General features: G+C 44.7%; 2 protein-coding genes across 8 annotated transcripts in view; one reads left to right on the forward strand and one right to left on the reverse strand.

Moving 5' to 3' along the window:
- ARFGAP1 (ARF GTPase activating protein 1) overlaps nucleotides 1-5265 on the reverse strand; it is a 46189-nt gene extending 40924 nt beyond the window's left edge. For 6 of the 7 annotated variants that reach the window (XM_087928892.1, XM_087928890.1, XM_087928891.1 and 3 more), the window contains exon 1: nucleotides 4996-5228. The gene's annotated coding sequence lies outside the window, so the exon portion shown is untranslated. Of the gene's footprint in view, nucleotides 1-4995 lie in introns of all 7 variants that reach the window. The other variant, XM_026697367.2, reaches the window with a different exon arrangement.
- The window catches only part of NKAIN4 (sodium/potassium transporting ATPase interacting 4), a 354886-nt gene that overhangs the window by 178745 nt on the left and 160086 nt on the right, over nucleotides 1-16055 (forward strand). The gene's annotated exons all lie outside the window — the stretch shown is intronic.

Genomic DNA, 16055 nt, shown 5'->3' on the forward strand with positions numbered 1-16055 from the left:
AAATGGATTAATCATACAATTCCGCTGTATATATATAAAAAAATCTCTGCTTTGAGTTTCTACCTTTTTGATCCCTTCAAATGATTCTTAGAACTGGCAAGAGATGGTGCAAATGATTCACGCTTATGTCTTAAGCTTTTGGTCAAGAAAGAGAACACGCACAGATGTATTGATACTGTAATTGAATCAGCACTTGCTAACTAAACAATGCTGTACCAAACACTTTATAGAGACGCTCAGTGTGAGAACGACATGCCTCAGATTTTCAAAAGATTAGAAGTTTGGGTAAAAGTCAACTGCATTCTTTTTGCCTGCCTTATTTTTAACACTCAGCATGGGCCTCGAGTCTCATGATATAAAACCAATAAATTAAAACAATTTCATCCTAAAGAATGTTACAGACTTGGAGGGTTGACATACAATGCCAACCAGACAGAAAAGGCTTGAAAGCTTTCAAATTGATTTGCATCCATTTTCCTCCTTCGTATCATCTTTGTGTCACAAGTGTCCAAAAAGACAGTGCACTGACAAATAGTCTGCTTATCTGCAAGGTCATCACATTCCCTTTTAGAATCATATCTAAGAAACTAAGGCAAAAGGCCAAAAACTTTGGCCCAGTCACAATCTCTCTCTCAACCCAACACACCTGACAGAGTTGTTGTGGTGGGGAAAATCAGAGAAAAGAAAAATTAGGTTATATTCGCCAACTTGAGTTATTTATAAAAATAGTAATGGTGGAATATGAATCATCTTCTTTTAACGACCCCATAATCCCTTGCAGGGTGGAGTCTGGCCAACTGAATGAAGCTTAGGGTTTTAATGGCCGGATGCCTTTCCTGTCACCAATGCAGAGTTTTGTTCAGCAGATATATTCTCATTATGCCCAGAGAAAGAAATATCTGCCGCTCCCTAGGATCGAACTCACAGCCTCATGATTGTGAGGTGAGAGCTAATGGTGACATATGAATACATACCTAAAATTATTTATATGCATAAATACATAATTTCTAAAAGTGCAAGATATGTTGCACAAATGCAGATAAGTGTATGGCACAAATACAGCCATTTTTTAGCCGGATCTGCCCAACTTTTTCCAACTTGAGATTTTTCAGAAGTTTTGAATTTCAACTCAAGCCAGCATAAAAGCAAGATACTGAGCAGATAAGGAGGGTGTCCATTCCGATCCCCATTGATAAAGTCTGGCTGGTAATAATGAGCACTATAGAGGAAACCACTGGAAGCCTCCATAGAATTATAAATGTACAAATGAAGGAGAATATTTGAAGCTTAGGGTTGAAACCCCTCAATTATAAATGTCTCTCAAGATCAACCATAACAAAACAGAATAATAGAGTAGAAGGGACCGTGGAGGTCTTCTAGTCCAACCTCCTGCTCAAGCAGGAAACCCTAAAGCATTTCAGATAAATAAATCTCTTTGTAAACATCTCCAGTGTTGGAGTACCCACTTCGGGAATCAAGCTATTCCACTGATTAACTGTTCTGTCGGGAAATTTCTCCTTATTTCTAAGTTGGATCTCTCCTTATTTAATTTCCATCCATTGCTTTTTCTGCTGCTTTCAGGTGCTCTGGAAAATAGGTTAACCCTCTCTTATTTGTGGCAACCTTTAAGATATTGGAACACTGCTGTCATGTGTCACCTCTAGCGCTTATTTTCATTAAGCTAGTTGTACCCTATTCCTGCAACCATTCTTCATATATTTTAGTCTTCAGTCTCCTAATAATCTTTGTTGCTCTTCTCTGCACTCTTTCCAGAGTTTCAACATCTTTCCTTTCACCACAAAATGTTTCTTTTCACCACAAAATCAGGAAGAGACATCATTTGAGCCACTGAATTTCACCTCTTGCTTAGTGCAGGAAAACAGATTATTCAAGACAGGTAGTTCTTGACTTACGATCACAATTGAGCCCCGAAATTTTGTTAAGTAAGACATTTGTTAAGTGAGTTTTGCCTCACTTTACGGTCTTTCTTGCCATAGTTGTTAAGTGAATCGATGCAGTTAAGAAGTTAGTAACACGGTTCAGTGAATCTGGTTTCTTCCATTGATTTTGCTTGTCAATAAGGATGGAAAAGGTGATCACCTGACTTTGGGACACAGCAATGATCATAAAAATGAGTCAGTTGCCAAGCATCTGAATTTTGATCACAGGGGAATGCTACAAAGGTCATAAATGTGAGAAATGTTCATAAGTCACTTTTTTCAGTGAGGTTGTCACTTTGAATGATCACTAAATGAATCATACTATGTTGAGGACTAACTGTATCTGGGATAAATGGTTACCTGGACTTCACTTGGGCACATTCAGTGAAGGGATTTGAGCCAGTTCTTTACATTGACAGTTCTCCTCTCAAAGTGCTTCTATGATTAGGATTTATTTCTAAAAGTACCGCAAATTGAAATTTACTTTGTTACTTAAATGCATTAATCCAAAACTTTGGAAGGAAAGAGCACAGGTCTTGAGCTTCTGTGCGACACTAATTTATTTAAAAGATCTGTATGGGCCAGCCATCTTAAAGCCCACGGTTGGGTAGGTAAGAGAAACCTGATATTTTTCCAAAAATATTATCCTATTGCTCCATCTCCCCCCCGCCCAAAGCTAAACAACTTCAATTCCTTTCACGTCTCTTCACAAAACGTAGCTACTACAGGTAGTCTTCGACTTACAATCACAAATACGACCTAAATTTCCGTGGCTAAGCACAACAGTTGTTAAGTGAGTTTTGCTCCATTTTTATCACCTTTCTTGCCACAGTTGTTAAGTGAATTACTGAATTTTTTTTAGAAACACTGTTAAGTGAATCTGGCTTCTCCGTTGACTTTCGCTTGTCAGGAGGACACAAAAGGGGATCACCAGACCCCACAGCTGTCATAAATAGGTGCCAGTTGTCAAGCACGCAAATTTTGATCATGTGACCAACTGTCAAAAATGTGAAAAGGTCACGTTACTTTTTTTCAGTGTCGTTGCAACTTCAAATGGTCACTAAATGAATGGCTGTAAATTGAAGACTACCTATAGTTTCCTGATCACCTCTGCCACTCCTTCTCGGAACCTGCTGCAATTCTTTGGCATCCTTTTTTGCCCAGAAATTGGCAAGATCCTCAAGGTGGGATCCAAACCAGGCCAAATAAACGGGAACCCCCATTTCTCACAATTTGGAAATAGAATACAGGTAATCCTCGACTTACGACCACAATTGAGCCCAAAATCATCTGTTAAGTGAGAATTTGTTAAGTAAATTCTACGATATTTCTTGCCGCAGTTGTTAAGTGAATCACCGCAGTTGATAAGTTAATAACCTGGTTGTTAAGTGAATCTGGCTTCCCCTTTGACTTAGGCTTGTCAGGAGGTTGCCAAAAGTGATCACATGACCCCAGGATGCTGCAAACATAAGTATGAGCCAGTTGCCAAGCATCTGAATTTTGATCACATGATCACGGGGATGCTGCAAAGGTTGTGAGTGTGAAAAACGGGCATCAGTCACTTTTTTCAATGCCATTGTAATTTTGTACAGTCACTAAACAAACTGTTGCAAGTCAAGGACTCCCTTTAGAATAGAATAGAATTCCTTTATTGGCCAAGTGTGATTGGACACACAAGGAATTCGTCTCCGGTGCATAAGCTCACGGTGTACATATAAGATACCTTTATTGTCATTTTTTTTCACTGTGAACACAATGGCCCACATTAGCGAAATTCTGTTGCGTGCTCTCAAGGGAAAGTACATCTACCCAAACACATACATTAACACACATATACACATGCTACATACATACATATATGCTTGTAGCATATATACACACACACATACACACAAACACACACACACAGTTTGTGTGTATGTATACACACACATATAATCACTCTTCATTTTGAATACATAGCGGAAAGAGGAAACTTACACAAAACAGCAAGTAATACCTCATAAATCATAGTTACAAACAGAAATTACAAGTTACCAACAACAATGGATAAAGCCTAAGAAACCAATAGGAGAAGGCTGTGGGATGAAAGATGAGAAAGGGCGAGAAATGGACACTTCTCCTTCCAGACATCTTTAAACGGACCCCGCATTTTTTTGCCTGCAGCCCCCTCCCCCTCCAAGCAGGACCTGAATATCTGCCACCCACTATTATTCCAACATTGTGTGTGGGGGGGGGGGGAGAGAGAGAGAGGGAGGGAGGAAGAGAGAGAGAGAGAGAGAGAGAAAGAAGGAGAAGGAGAAGGAGAAGGAGAAGGAGAAGAGAAGAGAGAGAGAGAGGGAGGGAGGGAGGGAGGAGAGAGAGAGAGAGAAAAAGAAAGAAGAAGAAGAAGAAGAAGAAGAAGAGAGAGAGGGAGGGAGGGAGGGAGGAGAGAGAGAGAAAGAGAAAGAAGAAGGAGAAGAAGAAGAAGAAGGAGGAGGAGGAGGAGGAGGAGGAGGAGGAGGGGAGGGGAGGGAGGGAGGAAGGAAGGAAGGAAGGAAGGAAGGAAGGAAGGAAAAGCAAGCCAAGGATCTCCCACCTCCCCCCCCTTTTTTAATGCATTGGTGGCAGATTCATGAAGGCAGAACTTGACATTGGCCCCCCCACCAACCAACCCGGTGATTTCCATTCATTATTTTCCCCAGCCTCTTTTTCCCACCGGGGGTGAGGAGGAAGCCCAATTTGGATGTCCTTGCTGTCTTGTAGGGGATCAGCCCTCCCACCCAACTGGGGGTGGTGGTGGGGGACCCAGGCAACCCCCTCCCCCCCCCAAAGCCATTCGAGCAGATCCCTGGGGAATCCCATGTGTGTGGGGGGGGGCAGATCGTTGCCCACCCACTCCCCTCTCCAGAGACGCCCGAGGGGAGCCAGGATTCACACCGGGTTCCCCATAGGAAAAAGAGGGGAAGGGGCTGAGCGGGGAGGGAGGTGGATATGGCCTGAGGGTGGGGGGGTGAGGAAACCTACTCGCCCTCCCCCACCTTGTTTCCAGAGCGAGGCTCAGCATGGGACGTACCCGACTGGGCGAAGGGCGAAGCGGCTACTCCGGAGTCGGCGAGCGAACCACCGCTGCCGTCAGTCCGTCAACCGGCCGGGGAAACCTCTCAGCCGGCTCTTTTTTTTTTTTTTCCCTTTTAACGCCTCTCACTGCGCAGGCGCCGCCTTTGCCACGACCGGCTTACGTTGTCACTTCGCAAAGGATGCCGGGTAGCCGGGTAGAAAGAGGAGAGGAGAGAGGGGGGATGGGGAAAAGGGGGGAAAAAAAAGAGACCGCAAGACGGGTCTACGCATGCGTCAAGGGCCCGCCTCCGCCTCGAGACGACGCCACGACGCGCCTCTTGCTGGAGAGCGGGGTGACGGACAGGACCGCGCGCTGAAAAGTGGGGCGGGGGGGGAAGAGGAGGGAGGAAGAGCAGTCACGTGGGAAGGAGCGGGCGCGCGGATTGGTGGGCTCCTCGCGAGCCGGGCGAAAGAGGCGCTCATTGGTCGGGAGGCGCGGCGGTTTAGGCACGGGTGATTTCCGGGTGTGAGGGCGAGGCGGATTCACACGTGCCTAACTTTGAGACGAATGTGGGAGATAACAGATGGAAGGGTCCTTGTAGGTCATCTAGTCCAACCCTCCGCCGCCGGAACTGTCGATGGGATTCTAGGTGTGGACAGCATAAAGGAAAAGGGAATCAGGACTGGGTAGCAAATGTATAAAGAATTAAAAATGATTTAAAACGGGACCCGACTCGCATCTTTCCAGTTTTGCATGAAGGATGTAATATGAAGTTATAGTATGCCTGCAGAGAGCAGATTGAGCAGATCGGTTTCAAAAAAGACTCAGCAAAATGAATCACGGGGTTGGAAGGGATCTTAGAGGTCTTCTAGTCTAACCCCATGCCTGCGGCAGGAGTCCCTATGCCATCTTAGACATTTGGTTGTCCAATCAAACACCCACAACTCCGGGATGCAAACTTCCATTGATTAATCACTGTCGGGAAATTCCTTCTTATTTCCAGATTGGATTCGGAGAAGGAGGGGCGCTGTTACCTAGTTATGGCTATAAAAAAACATTAAACTAAACTAAACTATGGCAAACCTAGCCAGCATATTAAAAAGCAGAGGCATCACCTTGCCGACAAAAGTACAAATGGTCAAAGCTATGGTTTTCCCAGTCGTAATGTATGGCTGCGAGAGTTGAACCACAAGGGAGGCTGAGCACTGAAGAATTGATACCTTCGAATTGTGGTGCTGGAGAAGATGTTGAGACTCTCTTGGATTGCAAGGAGTTCCAACCAGTCCATCCTAAAGGAACTCAACCCTGACTGTCCTTTGGAAGGACAGATTCTGAAACTGAAGCTCAAATAGTTCAGCCACCAAATGAGAAGGGAGGACTCTTTGGGAAACACCCTGTTATTGGGAAAGACTGAAAAGGAGAAATGGATGGCAAGCGAACAGAAAGTGTTATTGACGCAATGAACATGAATGTGGACAGACTTGGGGAAAATGGAGGACAGAGGGGCCCTGTTATGCTGTGATCCATGGAGTTGCAAAGAGTGGGGCACAACTTAGTGACTGTCCCAAAGGGGTTTTTTCATGAGGTAACTAGGCTTTCTTGTTTTTCTTTGAAGATGTTTCACTTCTCATCCAAGAAACTTCCTCAGCTCTGACTGGATGGTGGAGAATGGAAGGATTTCTACTCCTTGCAGACAGCTGGTCATTTGCATTCTTTTAGAGAGTTGTTGAGGTCACTTGGAGGTTTATCTGTTGTCCCAAGTGGTCTCAACAACTCTTTAAAAGGATGCAAATGATCAGCTGGCTGCAAGAAGTAGAAATCCTTCCATTCCCCACCATCCAGTCAGAGCTGAAGAAACTTCTTGGATGAGAAGGAAATGTCCTCAAAGGAAAAATCAAGGAAGTCCAGTTGCTTCTTGGAAAAAAATGGACCTTTGGGATAACCATGACCAGGATGACTGAGAATCTCCATAGACAACTTAGCTACTGAATAAAGAAAACTAAAATCTGATAGGAGAATGTTACAGGGTTCCTTTAGTAATGTCATGTAACAACTTGTGTATGTAGCCTCAAGGGGGCACTGTTAGATAGTCCTTATGGCAACACCATCACTAAAGTCTATTTGAATTTTGATTTCTTCCTGTGTTTCCCTCTGATTCTCTCATTCAAGCCTTGGGTTAATCCCCAATCTAAGAATATTCACATATGCTCCAGACAGAGCAGTGTTTTTCAAACTTGGCAACTTTAAAGTGGGCGGACTTCAACTCCCAGAATTCCCCAGCCGGCTGAAGTCTGCACATCTTAAAAGTTGCCAAGTTTGAAAAAAAGACCGGGCTCCAGAGAATTCAATCGTGTGTAGTAGGATCAAATTACCCCAGGCAATTTGCAAGCTTCAGCACTACTTTGATTTACAGGCTGTCCAAAATAAATGGCATGCTTTGCTCCCCACATTACACTTAACTGGATCGATGGAGTTGTAATGGGGAGGGGATGGGGGGGTTTAATTGATTCAGCAAACTAACTTCAATTTAGCTCCATTTTGCATGGAGTTAAAACTTGAGGGCCACCCAGTCTCTGCTGTGGGATGGAAACACCCAAATCTGTGGGATTATCCCATTGGCTTAGGAGTCCAAAGCAAGAGAGGAAAAGAAAAAGAGATAGAGACAAATAACGGCGTGACAAGCACTTTTATAGAACTTACTGCCAATGTGTGAGAGCATAAAACATACCTTCCAACAGAGGTACGGGTAGTCCTTGACTTATAACCATTTGTTTACTATGATTGCTACAACTTAACAACTGGAATTCTGGCCTCAATTACAGTGTCGACTCAAAACATTCCTATGCCTGTTTGAGTAGTTGCCATAAAAAGGAGGCGGGAGGAGGGAAATCTGAAAGGGCAGTGCAGCAGTTTGGAAGTGAAAGTACATTCCAACTCTTACCTTTAAAAGATTGTAACTGAAATACCAGAGCTTTTGCCTGCAAATATATTTCATTGGAGAACGTGAATGATGACACCCAGCCCCTGAATGTGCTCAATTGGAGAATCTGGTTTATGACACACTCAGGGGGAGCAGGGACTGTAAATGACGTATGCCAGAGTTGGCTTCATACAGGGCAGGGCCGGTATGTCGCCTCGAATGAATCCTTTGAAGTGTTTTGAAGTTTGGCTCGAGAATCATGATTTAAGTAGAGTGATTGCTGGAATCCTGACAGCAAGCCAACTCTGGCATACGTCATTTACAGTCAGCTGTGACCCTGTTTCCCCCTCCCCTCTGGGTGTCATAAAGGTTGAAAGTTGAGGAGTGATTTTATGTTCTGTGATGTGCAATGCTGCGTTTGTTGCAGAAGTATAGTATAAGTCAGAGGTGTCAAACTCAGGGCATGCAGGCCATGGGGTGTTTAGATCTGGTCCACAGGGCTGCCCTGGAAACGGAAGGATCGGCCCGCAGTGCTCCTGCCAGTGAAAAACAGCTCTGTTTTCGGCTGCGACAGCCTCCTGCAGCCCTGCTGCCAGCAAAAATGGAGCCCGGGAGGGCTGCATGCCCGTCCCAGCCATGCCCACTCGGCCTTCTGAAGTAAAAAACAACCCTGATGTGGACCTCAATGAAATCGAGTTTGACACCCTTGGTATAGGTGGTAAAGGTAAAGGTTCCCCTCGCACATACGTGCTAGTCGTTTCCGGCTCAAGGGGGCAGTGCTCATCTCTGTTACAAAGCCGAAGAGCCAGCGCTGTCCGGAGGCGTCTCCATGGTCATGTGGCCGCCATGAGTAAATGCCTTCAAAGGTGCATGGAACGCTGTTACCTTCCCACCAAAGGGGTCCCCATTTTTTACGTGCTTTCGAACTGCTAGGTTGGCAGAACCTAGGACCAGAAACGGGAGCGCACTCCGTTACAAGGCACTAGGGATTCGAACTGCTGAACTGCTGACCTTTCTGATCGACAAGCTCAGTGTTTTAGCCATTGAGTAACCACATCCCCTTGGTATAGGTGGTACTTGACTCAATAGTAGTAACTGCACGATGGATCTTGGAGTCCCAGTGAACAACCACTTAAATATGAGCCAGCAGTGTGCAGCCGCCGCCAAAAAAGCCAATGCAATCCTAGGTTGCATTAACAGAAGAATAGAATCAAGATCATGTGAAGTGTTAGTATTCCTTGCTTGGAATATTGCATTCAGTTTGGTTGCCACGAAGTAAAAAAGATGCTGAGACTCTAGAAAGAGTGAAGAGAAGAACAACAAGGATGATTAGAGGACTGGAGGCTAAAACGAAGAACGGTTGCAGGGATTGGGCATGTCTAGTTTAACGAAAAGAAGGACTGGGATGTCAAGATGTCCATCCAATATTTGAGGGTCTTCCACAAAATAGAGGAAGTAAACCTATTCCCTAAAGCCCCCGAAAACAGGAAAAGAAGCTATGGATGGAAACAGATCAAGGAGAGATGTAACCTAGACCTAAGGAGAAATTTCCTGACAGTGAGAACAATTGACCAGTGGAACAACTTGCCTCCAGAAGTTGTGGGTGCTCTAACACTGGAGAAGAAGAGAGACTGGACAGCCACTTGTCTGGAATAGCATAGGGTCTCCTGCTTGAGTAGGGGGTTCGGAGGTGGTATTCACCAGGTTCTGACCAGTTCTGGAGAACCGGTAGCAGAAATTTTGAGTAGTTCGGAGAACCGGCCAATACCACCTCTGACTGGCCCCGCCCCCATCTATTCCCTGCCTCCAGAGTCCCAGCCGATCGGTTGGGCCTTCTTTTGTTGCCCTGCACAGGAGAACAGAGCTGGAAAGCAGGTTAGTGGGGTGGGGAGGAAATGAGGATTTTACATTATCCTTCCCCTGCCATGCCCACCAAGCCAGGGCCACAGAATCGGGAGTAAAAAAATTTGAATCCCACCACTGAGAGGTTGGACTAGAAAACTTTCGAGCTTCCCTCCCAACCTTGTTATTGTGTTATTGGGACAAAACCCTGTAATCCTAGAGGCACCTTTGCTTCCAAACCCTAAACTGCAATAGCCAAGCCTCACTTTCTAATGCCAGTGAACCAGTGGAGGAAAGAGCTGGTTTTATGCAGCCTTGAGAGTATATCCTGTCTTATGAGATGCTAGAGAAGGAATTAACCTAAGCCATTTGTGCTGCTGATCAGCGGAGGACAAACCCCCCATCTTAGGAGTTTACTGTGAACGCAGCACGAGTTGAATGCTAATGCTCCCCGGAGGATGTACAGAAATACGAGTAGAAGTAATCCTGCCATAGAAGAGAATATCTGTAGCTCAAGGTTAAACAGTGGAGTCCTTGCTTTGTTTGCCCACCTTAATAACATTATCAGTGCTGGTGAAGGTGGGGTTTACTCCCTTAGTGTATAATAGCTTGCCCTACCAATGCTGATGGCAGTGTGGTTTTCTCCTGTTATATTTTTTACTTATTTATTTATTTTATTTATTTTGTCAACCAATAATAAGGTAACAGGTGTAAGTATAAACATAGTTATGAATGCATGAAATGGATACATATGAGAAAAATAAAAAGAAACAATAGGACAGGGATGGTAGGCACGATTGGTGCACTTATGCACGCCCCCTACAAGCCTCTTAGGAAAGGGGTGAAGTCAGTAGTAGACAGTCTGAGGTTAAAGTTTTGGGGGTTTGGGGAAGAAACCACAGAGTCAGGTAGAGTCTTCCAGACATTGACCACTCTGTTGCTGAAGTCGTATTTCCTGCAATCAAGTTTGGTGTGATTAACCTTGAGTTTGTATCTGTTGTTTGCTTTTGTGTTGTTATGGCTGAAGCTGAAGTATTCATTGACAGGTAGGACATTGCAATGTATGATTTTATATACCATACTTAGATCGGACCAAAGGCGGCGTAATTCAAGTTTTTCTAGGTCTAGTGGCATAAGGTATTCTACACCAAGTAGAGGAGTGGAGAACTCTTCTTGTGAAATATTTCTGGACTTTCTCAACTGTGCTAATATCAGATACGTAATGTGGGTTCCAGACTGATGAGCTGTGTTCGAGTCTTTTTGGTCTAACAAATGTTTTGTATGCTCTAGTTATTAGTGTGATATTACCAGAGAAAAAGCTACGTAGGATTAGATTAACAATTCTTAATGCCTTTTTGGCTATGTAGTTACAGTGGGTCTTGTCGTCCAACCTCCTGCCCAAACAGGAGACCTTATACCCATGATGGCGAACCTATGGCCCCAATAACAGCCATTGCCCCCGCTCCGCTCCGCTGTGCATGCACGAACACCTCCCACGGCTCGGGTTTCTGCTGTGCATGTGTGTGGGGGTGAGGCACATGCAGAGGATGTGTGTGCATGCGTGGGGCACATGCATGGGGGAGAAACACATGCACGGGGATGGGGGATGTGCATGCATGCATGAGGGCAAGGGCATGTGTGGGGGACTCGCACATATAGCATTTTAGGGGGGTTGTGTGCACACCCGCATTTTGGGCACTCAGTGCCAAAAATGTTAGCCATCACTGCCCGATTGTACTAAAAACTTCCAGTATTGTAGCATTTACAACTTCTGGAGGCAAGTTGTTCCACTGATTCACTGTTCTCACGGTCAGGAAATTTCTGCTTAGTTCTAGGTTGCTTCTCTGCTTGTTTAGTTTCCACCTGTTGCTCCTTGTCCTGCCCTCAGGAGCTTTGGAGAATAGCTTACCCCACGGGTGGGATTCAAATTTTTTAACAACCGGTTAAGTGGATGTGGGTGTGGCTTAGGTGGTGGGTGTGGCTTGATGGTCATGTTATTGGCTGGGTGTGGCCAACTCAACATCACTCACATCAAGGCACGCATCTCCTCGCCTGGCGTCTCCTGACTGTGGGGATGCTGCAACAGTCGTAAGTGTGAAAAAATGGTCATGTCACTTTTTTCAGTGCCATTGTAACTTTGAATGGTCACTCCACACAAGCAAAGTTCCAGCAAAGGAGTGGAAAACAACTCCAGAGATGTTCCTGAGACAGGAAGTCTAGTCCTTTCAAGAATGTAATAAAGGTTAATGGACAGGCAGTTTCTGTAAGCAACACCAGAATGTTTCCTTCCTGCCTTCCTTACAGGATTAGGCCAGTAATTTCTTCTAAACAACCGGTTCTCTGAACTGCTTAGAATGTTAACAACCGGTTCTAGCAAATAGGTGCGAACTGGTAGACTCCCACCCCTGGCTTGCCCGCCTCTTCTTTGGGGCAACCCCTGAGATATTGGAACACTGCTATCATGTCACCCCAAGTCCTTCTTTTCATATATTGTTTGGTGTTAATCCCTGCTTATTTGTGTATTGACTGTTAGTGAAGATGTGTTCTGGTCTTTTTGTTTCCTTTTGTAATGTCTCTTTTCAGTTGATATGTAAATGTGGTTCATCTCAGTGTGCCTGTTGATGGCCGATTTGTCTGAGTGCCAGGCTCAGAGGAATTCCCTAGTGTTCTTGGATTTGGCTTGGTTCAGGATCCTCATAGTTTCCCAGTTGAAACTACGGTTGAATCTGTCCACCAGGTAGCCTGGCTGCCCATTGCCACCCAACTGGCTTTGGTACCTAAGGGAGATCTAGAACACACAGTCTCCCGGGTTCTAAACCAGCACCTTTGCCACTACAGCAAACTGGCTATAAATTACATAAAAATATGGACTCTGGGTAGCTTACAAATTATAGAAACAGGTGAAGAATAATTTAAAAATTAAAACAAATGAGCTGAATATATTATTAAAAACTGTGCTAAAACCATGCCTATGAGAGCCAAGAGATGAATGGGAAGGGAATGAGTTCTTCTACCCTATCAGTCACCACTGGTGGTGAGAGATGGTCAGGTGTCCTCAGTGGTCACATGACCAAACTTTGGGCACCAGGTAACACTACTGCGTTTACTGTCATTTCCGTGGTCACATGACCACATTTTGCAACGGTTTTGTAAAACCACCCATAGCCAGACATTAGTTTGCTTAATCACCATGTTCCCTTCATGACTGCAGCGTTCACTTGACAACGGCCACAAACAAAGTCATAAAATCAGGTTGGTGATGTGTCCAGCATATTTTTTACAACTACATTAAACTATAGCAGGGGTGTCCAACCTTTCACCTTCCCTGGGCCACATTAGAAGATGAAAATTTGGTTTGGGTCGCACATAAAATAAAATAACAGTAACGATACCTGATCATCCAAAAAAACCATAGAAAACATAGTTAACATATTAAATTTATTTGGAAATGAAGTTAGTGAGATGTTTTTATTATTTATTATTAATTATTTATTAAAATTTATTTATTTTTTATCACGTTTTTTTATCACGATTTTTTTTAATCATGGTTTATTTTCTGGCCAAATTTTGCCGGGGGGGGAGGGAGAAAGCTCGCCCGCCTCGTGCCTACCTCTCCTCCTGCAAATGGCCCAGCTGGATGAGGCAGGACTGGAAGGCAGAAGCAGCAGCAGTGGCGGGGGCAGAAGCGGCAGCGGTGGTGGGGGAAGAAGTGGCGGCGGGGGCAGCAGCAGCAACAGCAGGAGGTGTTGCTCTGATGGCACCCGCCTTTTCTGTTGCTGCTTGGCCTGGCGCTCGCCTCGCGCCTGCCTCTCCTCCTCCTCCTCGCTGGCTCTGGCATGAAGGTTGGGGTGGGCACTGGGCCGCATTACGAGGCGACCTGGGCCGCATGCGGCCCGTGGGCCGCGGGTTGGACAAGCCTGAACTATAGAGTGGAGACAATGCCCAAAAGCTAGAAAATATTGGATGAAGATACAAAGATGGCTACAGGAGATAACAAAACACCATATAGAATTTAAACCTGAAATATTCTTATTGGGAATAATTGCAGGAAAATTTAGCAAACAAATCCAATACCTCATATTGCTTATAATAACAGTGGCGAAGATAGTTTTGTACAGGGTTGGCCATCAGAAAACATACCATTCAAAGAGATGTTGATACAAAAAATATTAGACTGTGCTAAGATGGACAAACTTACAACAGAACTAAAAGGCAAGGAGGAATCAGAATACTACGCGGTTTGGGATAGATGGTATAAGTGGATAGAACATAGGAATAAGAATTAATGTATAGAAATAAATGTAAATATATGTAATATCGATGACACAATACTGTTAACAATGTAAATAGAGATGTGTAGTTTTAAAAATAAATAAATAATGTTTTTAAAAAACTATAAAATGGTGTGGTGGCCTAAAAGTGGAGCTCTTGTCTCACAATCAGGAGGTTATGAGTTCAATCCTCGGTAGAGGGAGATAGTTCTCTCTCTGGGCATAATGAGAATATATCTGCTGGGGGGAAAAACTCGGCCTTGGCGACAGAAAGGGCGTCCGGCCAGTAAACACTCAGCTCCATTCAGTTGCCCAGACTCCTCCCTGCAAGGGATTATGGGGTCATTAAAAGAGGAGGAGGAGGAAGATGACATGCAACTATAAACGACAAGCTCCATTGTGGTCGTAGGCCGAGGACTACCTGTACCTATACATGCATTTAGCGACCGTTTGATGTTATAGCGATTCAAGTTTGGTCCTCACCTTTGTGACTGTTGCAGCATTCTTGCCATGATATCATCAAAATTCAGGCCCTTGGCAACCCTCTTGAATTTACGAGGATCACATTTCCCAGAATCATGTGACTGCCTTTTGCAGCCTTCCCAGCCAGCTTCCAACCATCAAATCCAACGGGGGAAGCCAGATTCGTGTAACGATTGTGTGCTTCCCTCAGTGACTGCCATGATTCGCTTAACAATCATGGCTGGGAAAGGTCCTCAAATAGGGTGTGGCTCATTTAACAATCCCCTTGCTTAGCAACGATGGTGCCATTCCCAGCTGCGGTCGTAAGTCGAGGTCTGTATGAGATCAATCAAAATTTATTAAACAAATGGAAACATGGAACAAAATGGCTTATCAATTCTACAATGTATGGGTGACAGAGGTGGTATTCAGCAGGTTCTGACCGGTTCTGGAGAACCGGTAGCGGAAATTTTGAATAGTTTGGAGAACCGGCCAATCCCACCTCTGACTGGCCCCGCCCCCATCTATTCTCTGCCTCCCATTGAGTCCCATCTGATCGACTGGGTCTTCTTTTGATGCCCTGCACAGGAGAACGGAGCTGGAAAGCAGGTTAGTGGGGTGGGGAGGGAAGGGGGATTTTGCAGTATCCTTCCCCTGCCACGCCCACCAAGCCACGGCCACAGAACCAGTAGTAAAAAACGTTGAATCCCATCACTGATGGGTGAGTGCATGAACGCATGCACACATGTGCATTTACATGGATCTCTTTTGCTTTTATCTTTTGATTTCTTTTTGTCATTTTTAACCCTTCCAGTGCCCAACAGGACCTGCTTTTTGCTTCCTTGCTGTTTTTCTGTTTCTTTCTTTTTTCTTTTTGGTTCATTTGATATGCGACCCTCCTTGTTCTTTATCGTTCCCTCACTGTATCTTCATTTTTCATGGCTAGCCGCCCGTGCAACTACAGGAGTTTGCTTATTAGTTTGATGTTCTCAGAGTAAAATAAAAAACAATCTCACTTACCGTTCCCCCTCCCACCTTTCTTTTACTGCTTATCTCAGAGACAAAATATATTTATTCAAGGAGAGCAAAAGGATTTATGCTGGAAACACCAGGCTTTGATTCTTGCCTACGCAGAACTTATCCATTTGCTGCTTCCTCAGTGAAGGCCATCACAAAATGTTATATATCAGTGGTGGTAGGTGCTGTGCAAAACCCGGCCTTGAATTTATTGGATCTGCATAAGAAGTCTCAAAAGATTTTGCAGCTGGGAACAGATGTGCAAATTCTGCTCTCGGGTCATTCATGATGGGAGAAATCAGGAAAAAGAGATAAAAGCCAGTATGGTCTAGTATGGTTAAGGCAGTATGATTAAGACACCAAGCTAGCAAGCAAGAGATTGTGAGTTCTAGTCCTGCCTTAAACATGAAAACCAACTGGATGTCTTTGGGCCAATCACCAAGAGACTGTGAGTTCCAGTCCCGCCTTAGGCATGGAAGCCAGCTGGATGACTTGTGGCCAATCACCAAGAGACTGTGAGTTCCAGTCCCACCTTAGGCATGAAAGCCAGCTGGATGACTTGT

This window comes from Pseudonaja textilis, chromosome 3 (genome assembly GCF_049901715.1).
Source record: "Pseudonaja textilis isolate UNSWEBS1 chromosome 3, rPseTex1.2, whole genome shotgun sequence".
NCBI lineage: Eukaryota > Metazoa > Chordata > Lepidosauria > Squamata > Elapidae > Pseudonaja > Pseudonaja textilis.